Source organism: Heptranchias perlo, chromosome 1, assembly GCF_035084215.1.
Source record: "Heptranchias perlo isolate sHepPer1 chromosome 1, sHepPer1.hap1, whole genome shotgun sequence".
Lineage (NCBI taxonomy): Eukaryota > Metazoa > Chordata > Chondrichthyes > Hexanchiformes > Hexanchidae > Heptranchias > Heptranchias perlo.
Window position 1 is genome coordinate 76306830 of NC_090325.1, and position 6580 is coordinate 76313409.

The 6580-nt window shown below is 45.9% G+C and overlaps 1 non-coding gene across 1 annotated transcript; it reads left to right on the top strand.

The window, feature by feature from the left end:
- The first annotated feature begins 5409 nt into the window (after positions 1–5409).
- trnal-caa (transfer RNA leucine (anticodon CAA)) lies at positions 5410–5524 on the top strand. Its single transcript has 2 exons — positions 5410–5447; positions 5479–5524. It is a non-coding gene; the product is annotated as a tRNA-Leu (tRNA).
- Positions 5525–6580: the final 1056 nt, after the last annotated feature.

Below are 6580 nucleotides of genomic sequence, written 5' to 3' on the forward strand. Positions count from 1 at the left end.
CCATAGTTAAAACTAGTCATACCACTTTAAGCCATAGGATGCTACAGCAAAGAAACAGGCCAACTTGCCCATTGCATCTGTGCTAGTATTTTCCTCTGCATAAATCACCTAGTCCTGGCCAATATTTATCCCTCAACCAACATCACTAAAACAGATTATCTGGTCATTATCACATTGCTGTTTGTGGGACCTTGCTGTGTGCAAATTGGCTGCTGCATTTCCTACAACAGTGTCTACACTTCAAAAGTATTTCATTGGCTATAAAGCACTTTGGAATATCCTGAGGCCGTGAAAGGCGCTATATAAATACAAGTTCTTTCTTTTAGTCTAATCCCACTCTCCTGCTGAGTCCTCATATTCTCGATATTCCTCTTTTTCAAGCAACTATCTAATTCCCTTTTAAAAGAGTTCATGGACTCTGCTTCAACAATGGCTTGTGGCAGAGAATTCCACATTCAAACTATTCTCTGCATAAAGAATTTTTCTCTAACATCCCCTTTAATTCGTTTTGTGGGCATCTTAAAATTTGTGCCCTCTCATTACCATCTCACTGAGCATTGGAAACAATCTACCACTATTTTATCATAAACATTCATAATCTTGGAGACCTCTATCAAGTCACCCCTTAAACTTCTCAGCTGTAGCGAAAAAGGCCTAACTTCCCAAGTCTCCCTTACAAACTACAGCAACAACAATTTACATTTCCTTAGCATTTTCAATGTAGAAAACATTCCAAAGAACTTTACAAGGAGGGAGGGGGAGGGGAGAGGAAAAATAAAAATACTTAACAGAATGGACACCTCACCCTGGTAACATCCTGGTAAGTCTACACTGCACATTTTCCATTGCTTTTGGTATCCTTCCTAAAACTGCACATGATACTCAAACATGACTAAGGTCTTGTATAAATTTGTGATGTGGAGATGCCGGTGATGGACTGGGGTTGACAATTGTAAACAATTTTACAACACCAAGTTATAGTCCAGCAATTTTATTTTAAATTCTGGACTATAACTTGGTGTTGTAAAATTGTTTACAATTGTCAACCCCAGTCCATCACCGGCATCTCCACATCATGACTACCATCGACACCACAAACTGCCGGCTCACAGTGGAAAGGATATCCAAGAAGATCGCGCATTTAGACACAGACATCAAGTTTTTACAGAGCTGCAAGAAAGCAGACAAGATCCCGAAAGGACTCCAGATCACGAACCCACTCAAGTCCACATACAACTCGGATTACGCTGAGAGACTCTGCCGCCGTACCTCTCGCACACTCCGCAACCATCTCATACACCAACTCTACAGCAGACGCCACAACCTCGAAACCAAGATAGAGTCCATACTCTCAACCTGTACTCAGGACACAGCAGACCAGCTACGTTATACCGCCAAACAGACGAGGCAACGGAACTACGCTGCCTACATGAAAACCAAGAGCAGGAAGCTTGAGAAACTCGGCATCACCACCAGCAACGACCAAGCTTCCCCTGGTACCACGGTTGCAACCACAGGGAAGTCTATTGTCAATTTATCCGACCACACCCTTCAACCAGACGAAATCGAAGTTCTCAGCCGAGGGCTCAATTTCTGCCCCACTACCAAAATGGACCCCACTAGTCTCGCGGCGGACACAGAGGAATTCATCAGGAGAATGAGGCTCCGGGAATTCTACCACAAACCCCAAGATTTCAGCAGCGAACCCAATGAGACAATCGACGATCCGGAACAGCAGACAGAGGGATCCGCGGTACAGCAACCGAAGAGGAAAGAGTCAAACTGGACTCCTCCGGAGGGTCGCTGCCCTCAGCTGGACATGTATGCTCAAGCTGTCAGGAAATGCGTCAATGCCAGATTCATCAGCCGCACTCAGAAGACAGTCCAGAATGTCACCCGAGCACAACGCAACGCCATCAACGCTCTCAAGACCAACCGCAACATCGTCATCAAACCAGCGGACAAAGGAGGAGCCATAGTCATACAGAACAGAACAGACTATTGCAAAGAAGCATACCGACAACTGGACAACCAGGAACACTACAGACGGTTACCCGCAGATCCGACCAAAGAACACACCCACCAGCTCAACAAACTGATCAAGACCTTCGATCCAGACCTTCAAAGCATCCTACGCATTCTCATCCCACGTAATCCCCGCGTGGGAGACTTCTACTGCCTCCCAAAGATACACAAAGCCAACACACCCGGACGTCCCATCGTATCAGGCAACGGAACCCTGTGTGAGAACCTCTCTGGATACATCGAGGGCATCCTGAAACCCATCGTACAGGGAACCCCCAGCTTCTGTCGCGACACTACAGACTTCCTACAAAAACTCAGTACCCACGGACCAGTTGAACCAGGAACACTTCTCACCACGATGGACGTCTCGGCACTATACACCAGTATCCCCCACGATGACGGCATCGCTGCGACAGCATCAATACTCAACACCAACAACAGCCAATCTCCGGAAGCCATCCTACAACTCATCCGCTTCATCCTGGATCACAATGTCTTCACCTTCGATAACCAGTTCTTTACCCAAACACACGGAACAGCCATGGGGACCAAATTCGCACCCCAATACGCCAACATTTTCATGCACAAGTTCGAGCAGGACTTCTTCACTGCACAAGACCTCCAACCAACACTATACACCAGATACATCGACGACATTTTCTTTCTATGGACCCACGGCAAGGAATCACTAAAGAGACTACACGATAACATCAACAAGTTCCATCCCACCATCAAGCTCACCATGGACTACTCCTCAGAATCAGTTTCTTTCTTGGACACACGAATCTCCATCAAAGACGGGCACCTCAGCACCTCACTCTACCGCAAGCCCACGGACAACCTCACGATGCTCCACTTTTCCAGCTTCCACCCTAACCACGTCAAAGAGGCCATCCCCTATGGACAGGCCCTGCGAATACACAGGGTCTGCTCAGACGAGGAGGAACGCGATGGACACCTACAGACGCTGAAAGACGCCCTAGTAAGAACGGGATATGACGCTCGACTCATCGATCGACAGTTCCGACGGGCCACAGCAAAAAATCGCATAGACCTCCTCAGGAGACTAACACGGGACGCAACCAACAGAGTACCCTTTGTCGTCCAGTACTTCCCCGGAGCGGAGAAACTACGCCATGTTCTCCGCAGCCTTCAACATGTCATCAATGAGGACAAACACCTCGCTATGGCCATCCCCACACCTCCACTACTCGCCTTTAAACAGCCACCCAACCTCAAACAGACCATCGTTCGCAGCAAACTACCTAGCTTTCAAGAGAACAGCGTCCACGACGCCACACAACCCTGCCACGGTAACCTCTGCAAGACATGCCAGATCATCGACACAGATACCACCATCACACGAGAGGACACCACCCACCAGGTGCATGGTTCATACTCCTGTGACTCAGCCAACGTTGTCTACCTCATACGTTGCAGGAAAGGATGCCCCAGAGCATGGTACATTGGCGAGACCATGCAGACGCTGCGACAACGGATGAACGGACACCGCGCAACAATCGCCAAACAGGAGGGTTCCCTCCCAGTCGGGGAACACTTCAGCAGTCATGGACATTCATCCACCGACCTTTGGGTAAGCGTACTCCAAGGCGGCCTTCGAGACACATGACAACGCAAAATCGTCGAGCAGAAATTGATAGCCAAGTTCCGCACCCATGAGGACGGCCTCAACCGGGATCTTGGGTTCATGTCACGCTACACGTTACCCCACCAGCGAACAAATGTTATCTGTTTTTAATATAATGGGTCATTTGCTGGCTCTCTGCCTTCCGGATGTTTCTGCCTCTCTCTGTTTTTTTTCTCTGGTTTTTTTCCCTGTTTGTTTTTTTGTTGAATGTGTATTCGGGGGTTCTGCAGGTGACACCTCTCTGTCTGAACACGGTGATTGCCTTGGCAACGGGCAGTTGCAGGGGCAGTCTGTAAACACCATGTATTGTTCAATATGTATAAATGCGTAGGCTTCAAGGAGCTCTTGAAACATTTGCCTGAGGAAGGAGGAAATCTCCGAAAGCTTGTGAATTTAAAATAAAATTGCTGGACTATAACTTGGTGTTGTAAAATTGTTTACAATTGTATAAATTCAGCATTGCCTCCCTGCTTTTGTATTCCATGCCTTTAGAAGCAAAACCTTAGGGTTCCATTTATTGAACTAAATGCAGATGTTGTTCCCTAGACAACATGCAATATAGGAAGTGTTGAACTTTGCTTAAAGTAGCTCCTCTTTGTATTTGTTCTTTTGTCATGGTTGCATCACATCGCCAGACTGTATCCTTTTAAACTCCAGGGAAATTTGGGCATTTTTTTTTCAGACTGCAGAAGTGACTGAAAATAATATAAAGATCATAGCTACTAACTGTTTTTGGTACCTACACTATCCATAACATCAAAGAAGTTTAAAGTACAGAAGGCTATTTGGCCCATAATTTTTGTATTGAATCTTTGTTAAGAGTAATCAAAAACTAACTCCACTGTTCTTGCTCTCCCCCTACAGCCCTGTATTGTTTTCTGCTTTAAATATTGATCCACTTTCCCCTTATATATCCACTTTACCCAGAACATTACCATTGACAGGGGTATTCACCCATGGCAGAGATTTTTTATTTCACATTTTTTTCCTTTTTTTTTAAAGGTTTCTAACATATGGGCTGAAATGCTGGCAGTTTGTTACTGGTTGTGACATTGTATTGCTGTTTACCACGCAAAATTGAAGATTAAATCTTCTCATTATATTAGTTTTGAACACCAGTTCAGTCTAATATAATACTTGCAATCATATCCCTCATGGTCTAGGTGAACCGTCTCAAAAAATCAATGTAGTTTTGAAGTGCAGTGACTGTTTCAATTCAGGTAAATGCCAACGGGGTGTCTATTATCATAACATTTCATTTATGAAGAGTAAGTCAGAGAAAAGGTGGGTTCGGTGCAGTTTCTGACAAAAAGGATTTGTCCCACTAACACATTATAACCTCCATCAGTCTGTGAGGATGATAAGGCCCCGCAGCCGCCTCACTGAGCATGCTCACCGCGGCTGCTACGACCGGGTGGTACTGAGCATGCGCGGCGCCACACTCAGCATGGCGGCTCACCGAGCGCATCGTTAGAAAGCGCCACACTAAACATGGCGGCGCCCCCCCCCCCCCCCCCTCTCTCTAAGCATGCGCGCGGCACAGCGCAGAGGCCGCGGCAATCGGTTAGAAATAATTCGGGGCAAAATCGGCGACCAGAAAATTCCCGAGAGAAATAAAAAATAAAAGCCACGGTCCGCAGAAAGCGCCGGCAGCCGGTGCCAATCGGCAGGGGAAGGGAACAGGACTGAGCACAGAATCGGGGATTTGTGGCTCGCTGCCGCTGTCGTTGCCAGTTGTCAGGATGGCCGAGTGGTCTAAGGCGCCAGACTCAAGGACTCGGTTCCTTCCCATTGCGGGGCGGGTGTTCTGGTCTCCGACTGGAGGCGTGGGTTCGAATCCCACTTCTGACAATAACTTTTCGCAGCGCTGGGCTTCTTCAGTGGAGAAGATGTCTCAGGCTCTGGGATGTCGAGAGCATGGGGCTTATTTTATTGAATTAACAATCCTGACATTTTACACTGTTAGAAGCCGAATGTGAGCAGCGTGATCCTGACACTCACCTTGCTTTAAAGATTTTTATTTTTGATCAATGAAGTTGTTAATAACCCAGATTGTGCCTTTACTGCAGAGGTCTATTTAACTTAATTTAAGAAAATGTATTTTAGTTTGCAAAATAAACCTTTACAATTCTTGGCAGTACATTCTGTTTTTTCGACTTTGTTGGCAGGTGCACTTTTCTTTCTCCCCCTATAGCCCAGAATTTCCTGGATCACTTATGCAAAAATTATGCCGACGTTTAGGTTGGTTAGTGGAGCTGTGTAAATGAGTGGCAGAGGGTTTCACGGGACGTATCTCAGAAATGGCGCAAACGATCAAGGATATTTGAGCATAGTAATGTTTCAGTTTAAAACCGCCGTAAATTTCTTCGGAAAAATACGGCGCGACGCCGCTCTTATGCCATAGTTAAGCTCAAACTTTCCAGGAAAATCCAGGCCATTGTTTTTATTACATCCCAGCTGCCTCATTTCCTAGTGTTAAATTCACAGCCACTCCTTTATTTCAGTCCATCACCTTCCTATTATGCCAATGTAGTGTGTAGCCTCTTTTTTAATGCATACCAGTTCATTTCTTGTGGCTTGCTCACGGACAAATTACATAGAATTACATAGAATTTACAGCACAGAAACAAGCCATTCGGTCTATACTGGTGTTCATGCTCCACACGAGCCTCCTCCCACACTATTTGTCTCACCCGATCAACATATCCTTCCATTCCATTATCCCTTATGTACTTATCTAGCTTCCCATTAACTGCATCTATGCTATTCGCCTCAACTTCTCCATGTGATAGTGAGTTCCACATTCTCACCACTCTCTGAGTAAAGAAGTTTCTCCTGAATTCCTTATTGGATTTATTAGTGACAATCTTATATTTATGGCCCCTAGTTTTGGACTCCTGCACAAGT